This window comes from Schistocerca serialis, chromosome 8, assembly GCF_023864345.2.
Source record: "Schistocerca serialis cubense isolate TAMUIC-IGC-003099 chromosome 8, iqSchSeri2.2, whole genome shotgun sequence".
NCBI lineage: Eukaryota > Metazoa > Arthropoda > Insecta > Orthoptera > Acrididae > Schistocerca > Schistocerca serialis.
In genome coordinates this window covers 518867714-518889116 of record NC_064645.1, presented here as the reverse complement: position 1 = coordinate 518889116, position 21403 = coordinate 518867714, and the positions used below count along the sequence as shown (strand labels likewise).

General features: G+C 43.9%; 1 protein-coding gene across 1 annotated transcript in view; it reads right to left on the bottom strand.

Annotated features, from left to right (window-relative positions):
- Positions 1-21403, bottom strand: part of LOC126417101 (dynein beta chain, ciliary-like) — a 159384-nt gene that overhangs the window by 125183 nt on the left and 12798 nt on the right. The gene's annotated exons all lie outside the window — the stretch shown is intronic.

Below are 21403 nucleotides of genomic sequence, written 5' to 3'. Positions count from 1 at the left end.
ACCTCATGGCTCATACCCCTGTAATAGACCTAAATGCAAGACCTGTCCCATACATCCTCCTACCACCACATACTCCAGTCTGGTCACTAACATCACCTATCCCAACAATGGCAGGGCTACCTGTGAAACTAGTCATGTGATTTACAAGCTGAGCTGCAATCACTGTGCTGCATTCTATGTAGACATGACAACCAACAAGCTGTCTGTCCGCATGAATGGCCACCGACAAACTGTGGCCAAGAAATAAGTGGACCACCCTGTTGCTGCCAAACATGATATCCCTTATCTCAATGACTGCTTCACAGTCTGTGCCATATGGATCCTTCCCACCAACACCAGCTTTTCTGAATTGCCCAGGTGGTAACTTTCCCTGCAATACATCCTACATTACTGTAACCCTCCTTGGCTCAACCTTCGTAAGTCACTGTCTTCACCCATCCAGCCCCCTCCCTGTTCCCATTCCAGCACTACACAGCCATCATTTCACCACCACACCCAGTCTTTTAATTTCTTTTTATTTCTCTCCTCTTTGCTACTTACCCCTCCAAAGCTTCTCTCCTGCCCTCCGTCTAAGCTGCAACACTTCACTGTCAGCCACTCCCACCATACTATCCCTCCCCCTCCCCACCGCAGCCTCCTCCTTACTCCCACCCAGACTCCCATCATGCTCTGGTGCTGCTGCTCGCAGTGTGGTTTCAGTTCAATGTGACTACAGACGTGTGTGCAAGTTGCGTTTGCGTGAGTGTGTGTATGTGTGTCTATTGCTGACAAAGGCCTTAATGGCCAAAAGCTATAATTGTGTGAATATTTTTGTTGTGCCTATCGCGATTCAGTATCTCCGCTATATGGCGAGTGTTAACTTTCCTTCTCTGGTATTGTTAGATTCCATCCTGGATTTTCCATTGTTTGATTAAAATGTTAATTTGGTTTTCAGACAGGCAAAGCTGCTAATGAGGCAAGCACAGTAACAACATCCAACAAACAAACAAGAATTAGTTGAGGAAATTATAAATAATGTCTTTCTGAAAATTATTAAGTGGTTCTCTGCAAATGGACTTACACTAAATTCTGAGAAAAAACAGTATATACAGTTCTTTTCAATAAAGGACATATACTTTGAAGAGAAGTTTGTTGCTAAGGTAGAATATTCAAATTTTCTGGGTGTAGGCATTGATGAAAAATTGAATTATAAGAAACACATTGATGACATGCTGAAAGATTTTAGTTGATCTACTTATGCCGTTAAAACCAAACTCCAACTGAACAGGCCATGAAGGCCCAATCATACCAACTGGCCGCCATGTCATCCTCAGCCCACAGGCATCACTAGGTGCAGATATGGAGGGGCATGCGGTGAGCACACAGCTCTCCTGGCCATATGTCAGTTTACAAAACTGGAGCTGCTACTTCTGAACCAAGTAGCTCCTCAGTTTGCCTTGCAAGGGCAGAGTGCACCCTGCTTGCCAACAGCACTTGGCAGACCGGACAGTCACCCACCCAAGTGCTAGCGCAGCCCGACAGTGGTTAACTTCAGTGATATGATGGAAACCAGTGTTAGCACTGTGGCAAGGCTGTTGGCAAGGTTTTTGCGAATTTTGGTGACAAACATGTCAGTAAATTAGCTTACTATGCCTATTTTCATTCAGCCCTTTAATATGGCATCAAATTATGGGATAATTCATCATTAAGAGAAAAAGCATACATTTGCAAAAAAGCAGGTAATCAGAATAATAGCTGCAGCCACCCAAAACTATCTTGCAGACATTTAAGGAACTAGTGATATTCACAGTACCTTCACAATACATATATTCATTTATGAAATTTGTTATTAACAATACACCTCAATTCAAAAATATGATAATACCAAAGAGCATAGCTACAACACTACAAGAAAGGATGATCTTCGCTATTCTGAGCAAAATCAGACTGTCATGATATGGGGTGAACATGCTGCCACAAAAGTCTTTCATCATTTACCAAATAGCATTAAAAGTCTGAGAGAGAACCAACCAACATTTAAAAACAAATTAAAAGAATTTCTTAATGACAGCTTCTTCTACTCAAGACGAATTTTTAGATATGAAGTAGTAAAAATAATAATAATAAATAAAAGAATAAATAAAAAACAAAACACAAAATAAAATAAAACAAAAAATTGTGCAATGAAAGTTATGGTAAACACATTCCACATGATTATGAAATGTTACATTCATGATCTGTGGGACCAGTATCGATGGAATGTAGCATAATGTAATATTTCAGTCTATCTGGAAAAATTCCCTGTTTCAGTGAGCTACTACACACGTGGCTGAGAATACTACTTCTCTGTTTGGAACACGCTTTTAGTACTCTTTCACAAAATACAAACAATTCCATATGAGCTTTTACTTTTGAGGGAATTTAATACTTTTTCTATATCAGTCTGAGAGATGGGTTGAATTTCAATTTTATCAAATTCAATAGGTAATGCCTCTTCCATATACAGCCTTGCATTTTCTAATGAACAGATGGATCCTATTTTCTCTACTACACTTAAAAAATGATTATTAAAAATATTTTCTACTTCTGACTTTTTATTTACAAACTTTTCAATGAGTTAAACATCAAACAATGGAAAATCCAGGATGGAATATAACAATACCAGAGAAGGAAATTTGCTATTCATCATATAGTGGAGATGCTGAGTCGCGATAGCCACAACAAAAAGATTCACACAATTGTAGCTTTCGGCCAGAAATCACAGCTCTCTGAGACTGCAGACATCTCAAGTACCTGCCTGTCTGAGCTTCTCATTAAGCTTAGTGTCATTCAATGTTGAATCACTGATAATAAATTTACAGACACTGTAACAAGTGAAAGATTTTTAGGGATGTATACTGACTGTCAACTAGCATGGAACAAACACACAAAGATGCCGGAAAAAAGAATGACATCTGCATGTTTCGCTCTTAGGGCTCTATCATCTTTTTCTAACACAAATGTCTCGGGGTTATGTACACTCAACTCAGCTATGGAACTCTTTTCTAGGGACTCAAGGCACATAACATGGATACAATTTTTAAACTGCAGATCAGAGCTGTATGAGTAATAACTGCAATTAGCATCAGGTTGCCCTCCATGGAGTGGGTGCACGCAACGGCTGTGGTTATATTGGGTTAGATGGAGCAGCAATCAGTCGTAGAATTAAGTTGCTTTAATATGACATTTATAGTCACTATGCAGATCAGATTTCGACCTGTGTCAGTGCGGAATTGTAGCAGTTGTTCGTGCTCAAGTGAATGCTTATACAGTTCAACCATTACATAATCATGTAACAACAGCCAGTTTGGACTTACATTTACCTGATACAGTAATGGTTGAACTGTGTAAGCATTCACTTGAGCACGAACAACTGCTACAATTTCGCACTGCATTGATAATGACCTGACACAGGTCGAAATCTGATCTGCGTTGTGACTATTCATGTCATATTAAAGCAACTTAATTCTACGACTGATTGTTGCTCTATCTAACCCAACTGGAATTAGTATTTGGGCTCACGGTAAAGAACTGTTACAAACTGCACAAATTGAATGCATTTATGAATCTGCTATGCATATAAAGGAAAACATTACTACGTACTTCACGAATAGTTCTATACATAATCACGTAACAACAGCCAGTTTGGACTTACATTTACCTGATACAGCATATCACATCAGAGAGTAAAACTGTGTAATAAATTTCCAAAACAGATGAAAAAGATTACTAAAATATACCTATTTAAAAATGGTAGCTAAAACATTCTTCATAAGTAATCCACACCACACAATCAAAGATAAGTTATGATATAGGATTCAGAGTGGTGATTAATAATGAAAGGGGATAACGACATCACCTTCTCATGTGAAACTTCCTGGCAGATTAAAACTGTGTGCCGGATCGAGACTCGAACACGGGACCATTGCCTTTCACGGGCAATTGCTCTACCACCGAGCTACCCAAGCACTACTCACGCCCCGTCCTCAAAGCTTTAATTCCTCCAGTACCTCGTCTCCTATCTTCCAAACTTCACAGAAGCTCTCCTGCGAACCTGCAGAACTAGCACTCCTGGACGAAAGGATATTGCGGAGACATGGCTTAGCCACAGCCTGGGGGATGTTTCCAGAATGTAGAAGGTAGGAGACAAGGTACTGGCAGAATTGAAGCTGTGAGGACAGGTCATGAGTCGTGCTTGGGTAACTCAGAGCTGTAGAGCACTTGCCTGCGAAAGGCAAAGGTCTCGAGTTTGAGTCTCGGTCCGGCACACACTTTTAATCTGCCAGTAAGTTTCATTACAGTGCACACTCTACTGCAGAGTGAAAATTTCATTCTAGAAACATCCCCCAGGCTGTGACTAAGCCATGTCTCCACAATATCCTTTCTTTCAGGAGTGTTAGTTCTGCAAGGTCTGCAGGAGAGCTTCTGTTAAGTTTGGAAGGTAGGAGACGAGGTACTGGTGGAATTGAAGCTGTGAGGACGGGGCGTGAGTCGTGCTTGGGTAGCTCAGTGGTAGAGCACTTGCCCGCGAAAGGCAATGGTCCCGAGTTCGAGTCTCGGTCCGGCACACAGTTTTAATCTGCCAGGAAGTTTCATATCAGCACACACTCTGCTGTAGAGTGAAAATTTCATTCTATCACCTTCTCACATTACAATACTGCATTGCTTTTGCAAGAAAATCATGTGGCAAGACCTACAGTGCATAACAGTATGTCTTATCATTCTCATCATGTGGGGGGTGGGAGGAGGGTTGTTGACTCAGTTTTTCAGGTGAACTGAGGGGAGGATGTGAAGGCAGATGTGGGGAATGGTGACATGTTTAGTGGCCAGGAGTCAGTTTTTCAAATGGGCTGGAGTTCATGCAAGGAGTATACTAGGAAGTGTGTGGTACAAGGTTCATTAGTGGGTGTCCTTCAGGTGTGCAACAATGAAGAGTGAAACTGTTTATTTTAATGAACACAAACCGAGCCAACCAAATAAGACAGGGATGCTGTTACAACAGTGACCTCATATTTGGGAGGGTGGAGTTCTCTCTGTTCGGAGATCCTGATTTGGTTTTCCTAAATCACTTGATGCAAATGGCAGGATGCTTTCCTCATCAAGGCCATGGCTGACAACCTGTCATGTCCCCTTGAGGAATGCTTATCTATTCTGTCTGTTTATCACATTTTTTGAGCAATTTATCTTCATCACATTAAGATGAGAAATTCTATATCATTGGAAGATGATCCATGGGTGAATAAACGAGTAAGTGAGGAATAAGTAACTATGCTTTTATCTTGTAAATAGTAGAATTCAGCTATCAGTCGTCCTTTTTAAATTTATTCGCCAGATCCAGATTTCAGGTAGAAACTAGCCACTCTCAATGCTAAGAATACAAGAAGTACATAGTTAGATGGTGTCATAAAAAAGTTGCAATTAATGGCTTAACTTATATGGTTTGTATATTACATACCACTATCTTTTTTTTTTCGATGCATGTAATGTCTGTTGGTCGGGCTTCATCCACAGTTCATTGAATACTACTGATTGTGGAGGCGGGATCTATGGAGAACACATCGGTTGGTTACATGGCGCCATCTATGTGAACTACTTATAAACCTCAAGGGAAGTAAACCACTTCAAATTTAATTACATAAAATGAAACATAAGTAAAATTCTTACATTGTCTTCCAACTTATTTCATATTTATCATCAAGTAATGAAATTTCCATGTTCACTCCTTGTGAGTCCGTTATTACTACTAAAACCTTTAAATTACGTCAGGTGGGTAAAACTTTTTTGAATTTTGAAAACATTGTTTAAAATTTATAAAACACTAGAAGACACGTGCTGTATACACCTATTAGTTGATATGGCTTAAATACACTCCTGGAAATTGAAATAAGAACACCGTGAATTCATTGTCCCAGGAAGGGGAAACTTTATTGACACATTCCTGGGGTCAGATACATCACATGATCACACTGACAGAACCACAGGCACATAGACACAGGCAACAGAGCATGCACAATGTCGGCAAGAACACCGTGAATTCATTGTCCCAGGAAGGGGAAACTTTATTGACACATTCCTGGGGTCAGATACATCACATGATCACACTGACAGAACCACAGGCACATAGACACAGGCAACAGAGCATGCACAATGTCGGCACTAGTACAGTGTATATCCACCTTTCGCAGCAATGCAGGCTGCTATTCTCCCATGGAGACGATCGTAGAGATGCTGGATGTAGTCCTGTGGAACGGCTTGCCATGCCATTTCCACCTGGCGCCTCAGTTGGACCAGCGTTCGTGCTGGACGTGCAGACCGCGTGAGACGACGCTTCATCCAGTCCCAAACATGCTCAATGGGGAACAGATCCGGAGATCTTGCTGGCCAGGGTAGTTGACTTACACCTTCTAGAGCACGTTGGGTGGCACGGGATACATGCGGACGTGCATTGTCCTGTTGGAACAGCAAGTTCCCTTGCCGGTCTAGGAATGGTAGAACGATGGGTTCGATGACGGTTTGGATGTACCGTGCACTATTCAGTGTCCCCTCGACGATCACCAGTGGTGTACGGCCAGTGTAGGAGATCGCTCCCCACACCATGATGCCGGGTGTTGGCCCTGTGTGCCTCGGTCGTATGCAGTCCTGATTGTGGCGCTCACCTGCACAGCGCCAAACACGCATACGACCATCATTGGCACCAAGGCAGAAGCGACTCTCATCGCTGAAGACGACACGTCTCCATTCCTACCTCCATTCACGCCTGTCGCGACACCACTGGAGGCGGGCTGCACGATGTTGGGGCGTGAGCGGAAGATGGCCTAACGGTGTGCGGGACCGTAGCCCAGCTTCATGGAGACGGTTGCGAATGGTCCTCGCCGATACCCCAGGAGCAACAGTGTCCCTAATTGGCTGGGATGTGGCGGTGCGGTCCCCTACGGCACTGCGTAGGATCCTACGGTCTTGGCGTGCATCCGTGCGTCGCTGCGGTCCGGTCCCAGGTCGACGGGCACGTGCACCTTCCGCCGACCACTGGCGACAACATCGATGTACTGTGGAGACCTCACGCCCCACGTGTTGAGCAATTCGGCGGTACGTCCACCCGGCCTCCCGCATGCCCACTATAGGCCCTCACTCAAAGTCCGTCAACTGCAGATACGGTTCACGTCCACGCTGTCGCGGCATGCTACCAGTGTGAAAGACTGCGATGGAGCTCCGTATGCCACGGCAAACTGGCTGACATTGACGGCGGCGGTGCACAAATGCTGCGCAGCTAGCGCCATTCGACGGCCAACACCGCAGTTCCTGGTGTGTCCGCTGTGCCGTGCGTGTGATCATTGCTTGTACAGCCCTCTCGCAGTGTCCGGAGCAAGTTTGGTGGGTCTGACACACCGGTGTCAATGTGTTCTTTTTTCCATTTCCAGGAGTGTATATTTATTTTTATATTATATCTCCCTTTATTAAAACATAGTAAGTACATTGTTCATCATATTTACTAAATAATTCATAGATGGTGCCAAACGTCAGTCAGATGCATGGTTATTACAATTTGACTATTCCGCTATTCCCTTGAAGCCGATTTTCCTTGTAAATTCAAAACAACCAATACATTGAATTGCTGTTAATAATACTGTTTATGCGTCTGACCTACCATATCATGGAAGAAGTTCTGTTGGTTTAGAATTATACTCATTGTACTCATATAGTATGAGTACTCATATAGTATGAGTATAGTAGTAGGTGTTTTCAAATGGTTGTTACATATTGGCAAGACGGCAGATTTTACCCATAAACCCCATCCTACGTACTCCTCGAAGTGTAAAGTGAAACCTCCTCATGTCACCCCTGAGCTCACCGTCCCTCTCCATCCCGCTGATGACCCCATCCACCTCAACAATTCGCTCTGCCCTCCCCCTACTGCAGAGAACATCATCCGTTTTATCACCATTGTGCTCCAAAACATCCACCCCTTCCAACGCACCCACACCAGGCCCACTTCACCTTCACCCCCCTTGTCTAACTCTCCCCTCCCATAGTGCAACAACGCTACACTATCCTGTATCATAATATCTGCTCCCTGCCCACCCACAAACTTCTCTTCCTCCACATCCTCCATCAGCTCCACATGGATGCCTTCATCCTAAATGAAACCTTCCTTCAACCCCGTATCTCCATATCCACAGCTCCTTACACCCTTCACCGCACTGATAACCCATACCCTCGGGCATGTGGCGGGGTTGCTATAGGCTGCCTCAAGCACCTCCCTGTTCGGCCCCAACCTCTCCTCAACAATCCTGCTGAGTATCTCACCCTCAGCCTCTACTTCCCCACTCTTACCGTCACCTGTGCCACCATTTATGTCAGCCCTCGAAACCTCATCCCATTCGATTTCCTGGCCCAAATTGACCACACCTTCTCCACCTACGTGATTGCCGCTGACCTCAATATCTACAGCCATGCTCCTGCCGACCTCCAGCGGTGGCACCGGTTTATCACCACCCTCAGGGGAGACCCGGTTCCCCCACCCCCAGCACACTTGACCCGAATCCAACACCACTCCTGACGTGATCCTCGCCTCTCCCAACTTCCTTGGGCACATCACCGCAGATGTCCTTGACCTCATTGGCCGTGATCATGCTGCTGTTCTCCTCTTTATCTCTAATGGTCGCCAGCCCTGCCCTGCTCCTCGCCCTGACATCCCTCCTAAACTTGTTCATGATTGCTCCTGTGCCAACTGGGATGCCTACTGGGACTCCATTCACACCCAGGTCAAAGGCCATGACCTTACCCTCCAATCTCCTGATGACATCTCCCGCACTGCTGCCTCCCTGCACCAGACCTTGTCTGACGCCGTCACCGTCCTTATCCCTACCAAAGCCATCCGCCCTCATCACCCAGCCCTGCCCCCTCAGGCCGTCCTTCTCCTTCATGAATCCCGCCACCTCTACTGCTCTTTTCTCTGCACTCGTGGCCAGGACACACTCACCCACCACCGGCAATTACAACGACATATGCGCAACTTGCTTACCGTGATGAAACACCACGCATGGCAACAGACTCATACATAACTCAACACCACGCTCCCAATAAACTCTTCCAAGTATTGGTCTGCTTTCCACTGCCTTACTGGGAACTGCCCCACCACCCAGTACCCTCTCCTACTTGATGACCATCCCTTTCCTGACAACCTCAGTAAGGGCAACCACTTTTCCTCTCACCTATCTGATGTTTTTCCATCCCAGATGATCCCCAATTTGATTGTTTCCTCTTCCCTATCATTGACCGTACAGATACTTCTGTTCCTCCCCTTGCTCCTAGCTTCCAGTACTTGGGCCACACACCACCATCTGAACATAACACTCCCATCACTACATAGTGACATCAGCCTCACACTCCGCACTAAACGCAACACTGCTCCCGGCCATGATCGTGTTACCTACTGCCACCTCAAACACTGCCCTCCCCCTCCTTCCTTGCAGTCCTAGCCATCCTCTACAATGTAATCCTTGCCACCGGCTTCTACTCTGACCTGTGGAAAACCTCCTGTATCCTGATGTTCTCCAAACCCAACAAGTCTCCATCTGCTGCCTCTTCCTATTGCCCTATATGTCTCACCTCAGTGTTCAGCAAGCTCTTGGAATCCGTCCTTACCCAGTGCATCCAGCACCACCTCCACCAACACTACCTCCTTCGCAATACCCAATGTGGCTTCCGACATTCCTTCTCTGCCAATGGCCAACTCCTACACCTCACTCATCTCCTCTCCTTCCAGCTTAACTCCCGTCGCCCCACCATTTTTGTCTCCCTTGACCTCGAAAAGGTCTACGACCGTGTCTGTCATCTCGTTCTCCTGTTTAAACTCCAGACCTACGCCCTTCCTGTCAACTACATCCGTCTGATTGCCTCCTTCCTCTCCCACCACCCCTCCTATATTACCAACCATAACACCGATTCCCATACCTGCTACCCCTTTGCGGGTGTGCCCCAGGGCGCTTTCCTTTCCCCTCTCCTTTACCTCCTGTACACGGCAGATATGCTCCAACCCCCAACCAGTACACCTCCTGCAGTATGCCGATGGCACCACATTCTTTGCCCTCACTCCTACCCTCCAATGCTTTCTCCAGAATCACCTTGACCTTTTTGCCACATGGTGTAACCAGTGGCTCCTGAAAATCAATCCTTCCAAGACCCAGGCAATAATCGTCGGTTGTACCACTCGCTCGTTCCGGCTCCTTGATTTCTCCCTTACCATCTGCGCCCATCCTGCCTGCCTCTTCCCCACCCTCCTCACCTACCTTGGTCTCACCATTGACCGTCACCTCACCTGTATCCCTCATCTCCACTCTATCCAATCCAAAGCCCACAACTGCCTCCGACTCCTCAAACTCCTCTCTGGCCGGACATAGGGGCTGAACTCCTCTACCATCCTCCACACCTACAAATCCTTAATCTGTCCCATTCTCTGTTATGCTAGTCCTGCCTGGATATACACTCCCCCCCCCCCCCTCCAAATTCTATAAGTCCCTCCAGATCCTCAAGCGCCACGAACTCCACCTAGCCTTCCGCATACGCCTCCTGTCCCCCACGCGGATCCTCTACGACCTGATTCCTTTCCCCCATCTGTTCCTATTCCTCGAACATATCCACATACTCTACACCTCCCGCTGCCTTGATCCCCATCATCCCCTGGTTGCTCCTCTCCTCTCCAACCCCCGCCCTCTGCCGCGCCTTCACTGTTGTGTCCCCCCTACCCTCCATCTCGACACCCTTCATCGCCTTTCCCAAGGTGGCTTCCGTCAACTCCCCCTCCGGGTGATGCCCTCTCTCCCTCCATTTGTCCCTCCTATCAACTCTGATCCTCAACTGCCCCTCCCTTCCTCTGTCCTTTTCCTGGGCTCTCTCTCTCCCCATTCCATCCTGTTTTTTCCCCGCCTACCCTCTCCCTGCCTCACTTCTCTCCCCTGAGTCCTCCTGCATTTCCCTCCTCTGCCTTTCCCCATTACCTCTCGCATCAGCTATGCCCCCTCTTATGAGTTCTCTCCCTTCGTCAGATCCCCCCCCCCCTTCATTTTTCCTCACCTCCCCCCTTTTTTCCCTCATCTGTTCAGGTGTCCCGTCCCCCCCACCAATCTGCCCTTGGCTGTGGTGTGTCATCTTCATGCTGACTTTTTAGTGCAGTGTTTCCAGTGAGTGTTAAGTGTTGTGCGTCTTTTCTGAAGTGTTGCGAACGGAAATCATACTGTTGCTGGGTGTGATTTTTATATCTCTTGCGAACAGAAACCAGACCGTCACCATGATTTTTTCTTTAATTGTCTGTCTACTATTTTACCTGTCTGCTTCCTGTGATTTTTATTAGCATCGCCACACCTTCGGGGGGAAATGAAATTCAATAAAAAAAAAGTGTTTCTCATTCCCCCTGGGTCAAAGCCTACACCGGTTCCCAGCAACAAGTCCTCGAACAACTCAGAGAACCGTGCATTTTTCACAACAACCTGATCATTAATCAGGTTGCTGATGGTATTTTTGTGATGGCAGCAACCTGATTAATGATCAGGTTGTTGTGAAAAATGCACAGTCCTGAGAGTTGTTCAAGGACTTGTTGCTGGGAACCGATGTATGGTTTCACTCAGGGGGAAAGAGGTAACACCTGCCTTCTTGCCAATATCTAGCAACCATTTGCATTATACCATGCATGTACGATGAGTATAATTGTGAACCCACAGAACTTCGTCCATGATATGTTAGGACAGATGCATAAACAGTATTATTAACAGCAATTCAATGTATTGGTTGTTTTGCATTTACAAGGAAAATCGGTTTTAAGGGAAAAAGAGGTTAGCACCCCCTATATCTATAGCGGAATAGCCAAATTGTAATAACCATGCATCTGACTGATGTTTGTGCCATCTATGAACTATTTAGTAAATATGATGAACAATGTACTTATTATGTTTTAATAAAGGGAGATATAATATAAAAATAAATATATTTAAGCCATATCAACTAATAGGTGTATACAGCACGTGTCTTCTAGTGTTTTATAATTTAAAAAAGATTTACCCACCTGACATAATTTAAAGGTTTTAATAGTAATAACGGACTCACAAGGAGTGAACATGGAAATTTCATTACTTGATGATAAATATGAAATAAGTTGGAAGACAATGTAAGAATTTTACTTATGTTTCATTTTATGTAATTAAATTTGAAATGGTTTACTTCCCTTGAGGTTTATAGGTAGTTCACATAGATGGCGCCATGTAACCAACCGATGTGTTCTCCATAGATCCTGCCTCCACAAACAGTAGTATTCAATCAACTGTGGATGAAGCCTGACCAACAGGCGTTACATGCATTGAAAATAAATAAATAAATAAAAATAAAAAAGACAGTGGTATGTAATATACAAACCATATGAGTTAAGCCATTAACTGCAACTTTTTTATGACATCATCTAACTATGTACCTCTTGTTTTCTTAGCATTGAGAATGGCTAGTTTTTAGCTAAAATCTAGGCTAGATCTACCAACTGATAGCTGAAATCTATTATTTAGAAGTCAGTGTAACAGTTGCTCCATGCAACAGCTTTCTGAGTGGAGGGGTAACCTGATGAACTATGCTTTTTATATGCATTATTCTAAAAGTAAAGAACATTTTCATCTGACGAGCCACACAATTCTCCCCCTTCCCCTGCCTCTGTGTCATAGACTTTCCTAATCGTTGGTGCCAAAATGATGCTAACAGCGAGTAGGAAAATTCATTTACTGTTTATTCATGTAATTTTCAAATGCATAATAAAATTAAGGACCCTATCAAATGTGAGGTTCACAGTGTAAAATGGTTTCTGAATGCAAAAATAAGTTCACGCTTTCAAAATTTACAGACAGGTAACCAAAGTTTATGGAAATGTGATGAATGAAGCTTCAGTTTGAAAATGTTGCATCATTATTAATGACAGATGAATATTTATGGTGAACAATCAGATCAACCTACAGCTGTGACTTACAAACTCAAATCAGAATGTAAATAGTTTAGGAGTAAGTCAATTCATGGAATGATTGCGTACCTGAGTCATTGAAAAGCACATAAAAAAGATGGTAAACTTCCCTATCCTATACAACTACAATGCGGCAGCTGAATACACAATGTCGGGACTGCTGTTCTGCAAGTGTACTGGGGCGAGAGCTTATGCCGGGTTGACTGAATGACTTAGTCCTTAATTATTTACATTACCACATACACCACATGGGTTCGACTCTTGTCAAATGAACACAAAAAACAATGAATCAAAGCTGTACAGTTTTTCTCGATTGGTATGGCAAGGATGGTGGCGAGTTTTTGAACCACATTGCTACTGGCGACAACACCTGGATTTTGCATAAAAGTGCAGAAATGAAGCACTAGTCAATGGGATGGCATCATTCATGATCCCCAACAAAATCAGAAAAAAAACAAATTCTGAGAATGAAAAACATTGTGGTCACAGTGTTTTGCAAATGAAATGGTATCTTGCTCATCAACTTTAATGTCTAGATAGAGACCATAAATGCAGTAGCCTACTGTCAAACCCTTCAACAACACTTTCACGCTGTTCAAAACAAAAAGCATTAGTTTTGCTTAGCAGCAGGGTAATGTTCACCTATATTCTGCTCAAATGCCAAAGGATTTCCTTTTATACCAATGAAAATTATCATTTTTTATTTTAAACAATTTTTTAAAAATATTGCTTTGTCAGTTTCAGTAAAAAAATTTTGAACAGCTGCCTTATTGCCCAGACTTGGCCCCAAGTGATTACCATAACTTTCCCAAATTGAAGGACATTTTGGGTGGAAATCACAATGATGTAAATGACAATGAAGTAAATGAGGATGTTAGTGACTGGTTTAACAACTCAGTAGCAACAGAGTATGCAGAAGGGATAGGTAAGGATGTGACCATGATGGTAAAATGGCAGCAATATTATTCTTTGAATCACGTTAACCCTACAAGGGAAAACAAAATTTCACAGACTCATGGTTGCTGACTCAGTTACATTATTCACAGAGAATTTATAGGGTAAACAAGAGTAAAAAATTTGTCATGGACATAATGTAGTTGCAAAATTTAATTCTTTCCTAAAATTGTTCATTCAGCATCATGAAACCAGTTTCCTTTTACAACAAGTCAATGACAATTATGGTGCAAGATGATGATGATATCTGATTTGTGGGGTGCTCCAGCTGCATAGTTGTCATCACCCGTACAAATTCCCAATCTTTCCACTGTCCAGTCTTGCCATTTTCCCCGAGTGATGATGCAGCGATGAGGACAACACAAAAATCCAATCCGCAGGTGGAGAAAATCCCTGACCCACTTGGGAATCGAACCTGGGACCGCGAGCTGCAGATGCCAGGAAGAAACAGCTTTATTTAATGGAGGGGACTAGCTCTATCAGGAATTGAAGCAACACTGCAAGCAGTAACACAAATTTATTTACCATATCATCAAAAAGGCAATTAAACAATGCAGCAGACACAAAAATTAAAAATTCCAAGAACAAAGCAAAAATAATCTGGCACCTATTAGGCAAAATGAAGAAAGAAAAGAAGAAAAGCAAACAATGCTTAACTAATTTGGAAAAATGCATTTTCCCAAATGTATTGGTGATGTTTAATATTTGCCTGAAGAAAATGTTTTAATATTGAACTCCCTGGTGAAAGCTGTAAGACAGGTGATATTAAATTCAAATCACTGGCTTCCTAATTCTATGGATTGTACCAAACAGTAGCTGAAAGCACAGGGACAAAAGACGGCCATTAATAATCGGTTACAAAGATTGTAAAAGTCGTTAGGTCATTGAAAAGTAGAAACTCTTCTGGTTAGGATATTATTCCAACCAGAGTAATCGAATCTTGTGCTGGCTTTATAGTACATCCCCCCCCCCCCCCCCCCCCCACGCAGATACACACACCAAGTTATCTTTGAAAGCAGCTGAGACAAGATTATTTTATGAACGGCTGCCATTAAGCATATATAAAAACGGAGATACACAAATGGCCTCTAATTACAGAGCCAACTCTCTCTTCCCCCGCCCCCTCCACCCTCTTGTGTTTCCCTAAACTTTTGGAGCATGCAGTTCACAATAGAATACTGAACCGTCTTTATAGAGGGATAGATAGATTACGAGAACTCTTATTTTGACAAATGGTCAGTCTGACTTCCATATACAGTTTGCTGCAGAGAAATAATACACATGTGCGGTGGAAGAACGTTTAATCGCCTCTGTGCGCGACGTAATTAATCTAATCCTGTCCTCCGCGATCCCCCCGTAGAGAGTTACAAGCAAACTGCTCTACAAAACTTACGGCCGAGCCAGATGCAGTCACATAATTAATAAACTACCCGGTAGTAATGAATGGAAGTGAGACATCATGTTGCCGGAAGTCTCTCTGCTGGGAACAGAAAGTTGGATGTCACATGGCGTGTGCTCAGCATAGGCCTTCTAGCACTTACAACTGCCAACCCTGCACAAAAGATATTTGAGTCAAACCAGATTATTTTCCCATCTGTCGACGATAAGTTGGCTGATACATACAAAACCGTGACGAGGTACGAAATCTTAATGAACATGTACTTAAGTATCGAGATATTATGTTTGTGGCACGGACGTGTGGCGTGAAACGTACACTTCACATTAGCTGTCATGCGCACAACCGTTTGGGGGGCGGGGCGACGGCGCGATGCATGCGATCTTCGATTGTTGACGGCTTCTCATTGTTCCCAACAGATACAGTAAGTATGGAAAATGTGTGTAACTTTGTGGTAAGATCTTATGGGACCAAACTGCTTAGGTCATCGGTCCCTAAGCTTACACACTACTTAATCTAACTTAAACTAACTTACGCTGTGGACAACACACACACCCATGCGTGAGGGAGACTCGAACCTCCGGTGGGGGGAGCCGCGCGGACCGTGACAAGACGCCTTAGAGACCTTGCGGCTATCCCGCGCGGCGAAATTGTGTGCTGGAGAGCGTGTAAGTATGCTTGCCGCTTATTTCCTAATACAAAACCAACAAAATTACAGCGACACAGGTCCTCAATTAGTGAATTTTACGTAACTAAACTTTATTAAAATATATTTATTTCCGATCAATTGAATTTCTCCCGACGTAAAGAAAGATCCAGGGGCTCCCCAGACAGTTGTATAACCCCATTCCCCTCCATGACACCCTAATAACTATGACAAATCCGGGGAACACGGACATACTGCGGTCAGTGTGACTGCAGCGCCAAATGGGGCCGGCCGCGCAACATTAGGAAGTTTAAGGAAAGGGACAAGACTGTGCGTCAATCAGAAAGCATTTACGTTGCACAGTGGTGATGTTCTTCACTGTTGCATAGCATTATTTGGTTAACTTCACACGGGGAAGAATCATTGAGAAACTGGAAGGACGGAATATGCCGAGTGTAACCGAGCATTTGGTATTGCTCACAGCACTGTTTTACGTGTATGGGAAGCGTTCCGAATCATAGACACTTCTGCCTGAGGGAGAGGAGGCGGTCCCACGGTTAACTACAGCAGTAGACGAAACTGCACTGTGCAACAGGCAAGAAGGGACTCACGTCAAACAGCAGGTCCAATACCATCTACGTTTAACGGGACTGCAAGGCAAGCAATCACACGACTGCATGAGTATGATCTCTTTACTCGACGACCAGTACATAGTGTTCCGTTGACACTCGCACATTGTAGTCACCATTTGCGATGGTGCCAAGAGTATAGGGACTGGACCAACGAGGGAGAGTGGGGGTGGCGTGCTCTTCTCGGATGACAGCACATTCATTTGGAGTAGCGATTGTGGATGTATCCTCGCATGGCGAGAGGTAGGAACACGTAATGCACCCAGGAACCATGTCGAACATCATCGTTTGCGTGGTCCAGACGTGATGCTGAGGGGAGGCATAATGTTGCATACTAGTCAATGTCACTGTAACCCAGTATTTATTCCCCATTCGTGTCTTTTCAGGTGTGGATTCGGCCCTGACTTCATTTTTATGGATGACAATGCGCGATCACATCGAAAAGTGGAGGTGAAGGAGCTTTTTCGAACGAGAAGACCCTTGTTGAATAGACTGACCTACCTGTTCACTCGACTTCAATCCCACACAGCAAGTGTGAGGATGTGTTGGGGAGACATAAAGCATTACGTCCACGTGTACCAACGACCATCCACCATTGTCAACGTCGCTGTTGGAACAATGCCACAAGAACTCCTTACCAATCTTGTTGCCAGCATGAGAGCACACTGTAGACCATGCTTTGCCATCCATGGTGACCACACACCCCGTCAAGAACCATTTCCCCTCTTTTGTAATCTCCAGGGGGCCATCATGAATGGCAGTGACTTGAATGTAATTTGAATAAAAGTGTCATTTCCCTTCGTCTCATTTCTTTCAGTTATCTTCTGAACTGTACTGTACCAGTTGTTTCTATGTTGGCCCAACTTTCATCGATACATGTTACTTAACTATGACGCATCTTGTGGAAGCTACCTTCGTCATTAAGTTTTGCACACTTGTGTAAATCGCGTTATTCGTCATTTGAAGCTGGTTTTTGAAACTACACAAGTAGGCTCTCTAGCAACGTCTACCAATTCATTTTACACAGCCTCTTCGTAACACTCTCCCTTAGGTCAAATAAACTGTGACCATTCGTGCTGTCCTTCACTATACATGTTCAGTGTACCTCGTTGCTTCTATTTCATATGCATCTCACACACTTGATTAATATTCTTGGATGGATCGCACGAGTGTTAAGTGAGCAGTCTCCTTTATACACTGATTGTATTTCTCTAGTATTCACTAATCAACCCAAATCTGCCACATGCTTTACCTACAACTGAGCATACGTGATCGTGAAATCTATCGAAATCCGACTCAACTTTTGTGCAGGTTTTTCAGACAGTACATCGTTGTAGATATCTTCATCATTTTCGGAAAGTCTGAGGTTACTACTAATTTTGTCTACAAAGTCGTTAATGTACAAAATGAACAGGAAGGATCCCAACACACTTCCCTCAGTAAAGTTAAAATTATTTTCACGTCTATCGATGACTCTCCATCTTAGATAACATGCCGTGTTCTCTCTGCCAAGATGTTCTCAATCCAGTTAAAATTTCGCTCGATCCACTATGCAGTCGTAATATGAATAATAAGCGTAGGTGGAGTACTGAGTCAAATGCTTTTCGGAAATCGAGAAATACAGTATCTACTTGACTGCCCTAATCGTATCTTTCGGATTGTCATGTGAGAAAAGTGCGAGTTCGGTTTCAAATGACCGATGTTTTTGGAATTCACGCTTCTTAGCATGACGAGGTCATTCTGTTCGAAATACCTCATAACGTTTGACATCAGCATATGTTCTACAATCGGCAAGAAATGCATTTCAAAAATACTGGACGGTAGTTTTGTGGATCACTTTCCTGCCATTCTCACAGGCGGGTGCGGTCTGTGTTTTCTTCCAACTACTAGGCAAGCACTGGGCAAGGGATGTACCGTGGATTGTTGTTAGAGCTAAATCGGCAGCAAATTCAGTGTAGAATCTAATAGGAATTTTGTCGGTCCATGGAGCTTAGTTCAGCGTAGCGATTGCGGCTGCTTCTCAACGTCACAGATACTACTATCTATATCACTCATCTTCGCAGATGTGCGACAGTTAAAATGAGGCAACACTCGTTGACTTTTCTTTGTAAAGGAACATTTGAAAACTATGTTCAGCATTTCTGTTTTCGCTTAGGTACCCTCAGTTTCAGTTCCTGACTCGTCCATGAGTGTCTAGACAATAATTTTGGTAGCACTAACAGACTTAACATATGACTAGAATTTCTTTGGGGTTTGTGAGAGATAAGTCAATAAAATCTGCTACAGTGGTCGTTGAAGGATTCTCGTAATTCCCTCTTGGGATCCAAACGCATTTTACAGCTTCTCCCTGTCTATAGCCTTACGCTTTTGTTTTACACCTACTATGCAGTAGCCTCCGTCTCTTTAGAAGTTTCTTTACTGTGACTACATGCCATAGAGGGTTCCTTCCATCATGAGCTATTCTTCTAGGTACATATCTATAAAGGACATGATCAGTTGTTATTCTAAATCTGAGCCACAGTTCTTCTACATACATCTTTCCAGAGCTAAATGTTGAGTTTTTCATTGAGAAATGAAGTTACTGCCTCTTTATCTAGTTTACTGATGGTAAGCCCTATACTTGACCCGGCTGGTTAGCCGAGAACGCTAATGCGGTGCTTCCTGTAAAATCGGGTAGGTGCGCCGGTCCCGAGGGCTGGTGTGCCGGCCAGTCTCGATGTGGTTTTTACGCCGTTTTCCACATCCCACTGGGTGAATACCGGGCTACTCCCCACGTCCCGCCTCAGTTACACGATTCGCAGACATTTGCAACACGTTCGTACTATTTCATGATTTACGCGCTAGTCGCAGACAGTTGGGGTACACTGATTCTGTACGGGGGAAGGACGGGGAGGGGGGGGGGGGGGCGGAATGGCGGGGCAAGAAGGGCATCCAGCCACACCTTCAAATTAACATTGCCAAATCCGATTGTAACCAAACAACTGTGGGACAAAGGCGTAAGCAAAAGAAAGAATCCCTCTAATTCTTTTTGTTGCATTTTCCGCTTCAATAGTCATTGCTGCCACAGCTGCCTTGTGGTCATTAACACCAGTTCATTGTGGACAACGTCAAGGCAATCAGTTCAATTTGTTGCTGTTAGGTCCAATATGTTTCTCTTCTGTGTGAGTCTGTGGACGATCTGTTCTATGTAGTTCTCAGCGAAGGCATTTAGTGATGTCTCGTAGGACGTCTTGTCATGTACACTACTTACAGAAATGCAATTTTCAAAAAATGGCTCAAATGGCTCTGAGCATTATGGGACTTAACATCTGAGGTCATCAGTCGCCTGGAACTTAGAACTACTTAAACCGAACTAACTTAAGGGCAGCACACACAACTATGCCCGAGGCAGGATTCGAACCTGCGACCGTAGCGGTCGCGCGGTTCCAGACTGAAGCGCCTAGAACCGCTCGGCCACAGCGTCCGGCCGTGTAATTTTCCAAACTGCTTGTCGGATGATTAAAGCCTCCTCCGATTATGACAGTACGGCTGGGGAACTCATATACTTGAGAATTTAGGTTTTATCTAGAATTTTCGGTTACGTCGGCTATCAAGTCTGGGAGTTCATGAAAGGATCCGACTATATGTTTTTGCTTGCCCATGATGCTGGGTCTTTCCCAGGCAATCTCACATGCTGTTTCAATTTCTATCCAGGTGGATCTGAGTTTTTTGTCTACACGTCCTCCATTTACCATTAGCCTGTCCTTTTTATAGACACTTAGATTTTCCCTAAAGTATCACTGTTTTCAACTTCGGGTTTTAACCAGTTTTCTGTATCTAGTATTACGTGAGCTCCGCTGTTATTTAGCAGTGCTTCAAACGCTGGCATATTGTTTGCGAGTGCTTCGGCAGTTAATCACTAAGAGTTTAATATTATCACCTTTAGGAGGCGTTTCTTTTGATCTTATACTGCCACATACGAGTACCCCACAGCTATTGGTATCAGAAAATTCGGTTACTTTCGAACAAGGAAGCAATTTCCTTTGTATTCCTTGAGTCGTATCCGGTAGGTAAATAGGCTGCATATGTATCCACATTGCACATGCTACGTTACTAACAGTTTGCGAGACTGTTCCATCATTCATTCTGTAGTGTACATTTGTAGCACTCTTCGGAAGAGAATCATCTGGAAAAAATTAATCTGTTACAGGTTCGTCAGACAAAATCACGTTGACGAAATTGTGCAGTTATCGCAGAAATCCACTTAGAAAGAAAATCAGTAGAATTTGTTCTGTAGGTAGTATTTACACGTCATGGGGATTCGAAAACCTTCGCAATGTTTAATTAAGCTCATGACGGACAGTTATAACCTAGTAAGAAACGATATTTATCAAACTAAGAACTTCGTCGTCTTATTTTCTGTTGCCTATAGTAGTTTTTAAATTGTACATCAGAACAAATCATGTGTTACCAAAATTGTCCACGAGAGCTGCGTTTCTTTCAGGTACTCACTTTGCTAAAACATTTCTTCTCAGCATCTGTAAGACTAAATAGTAAAACCAGACCGTCAGTTTGAAAATCAGATTCTGATTCTGAGTTGTAAGACACCTGATTATAGCCAGGCCTTACTTTCGGTGGCAAATTCCTAGCAATCGCAAACTGCGAGCTATTGCACAACTATGATTGTAATTACTTGCGCTCCGTGACGGCGAGTAAACTGAGAGCTTTTACGCTGTCAAAATTGGATCGTAATCGACATGAGTGGTAGATATTGTAAACGGATGGTCCCA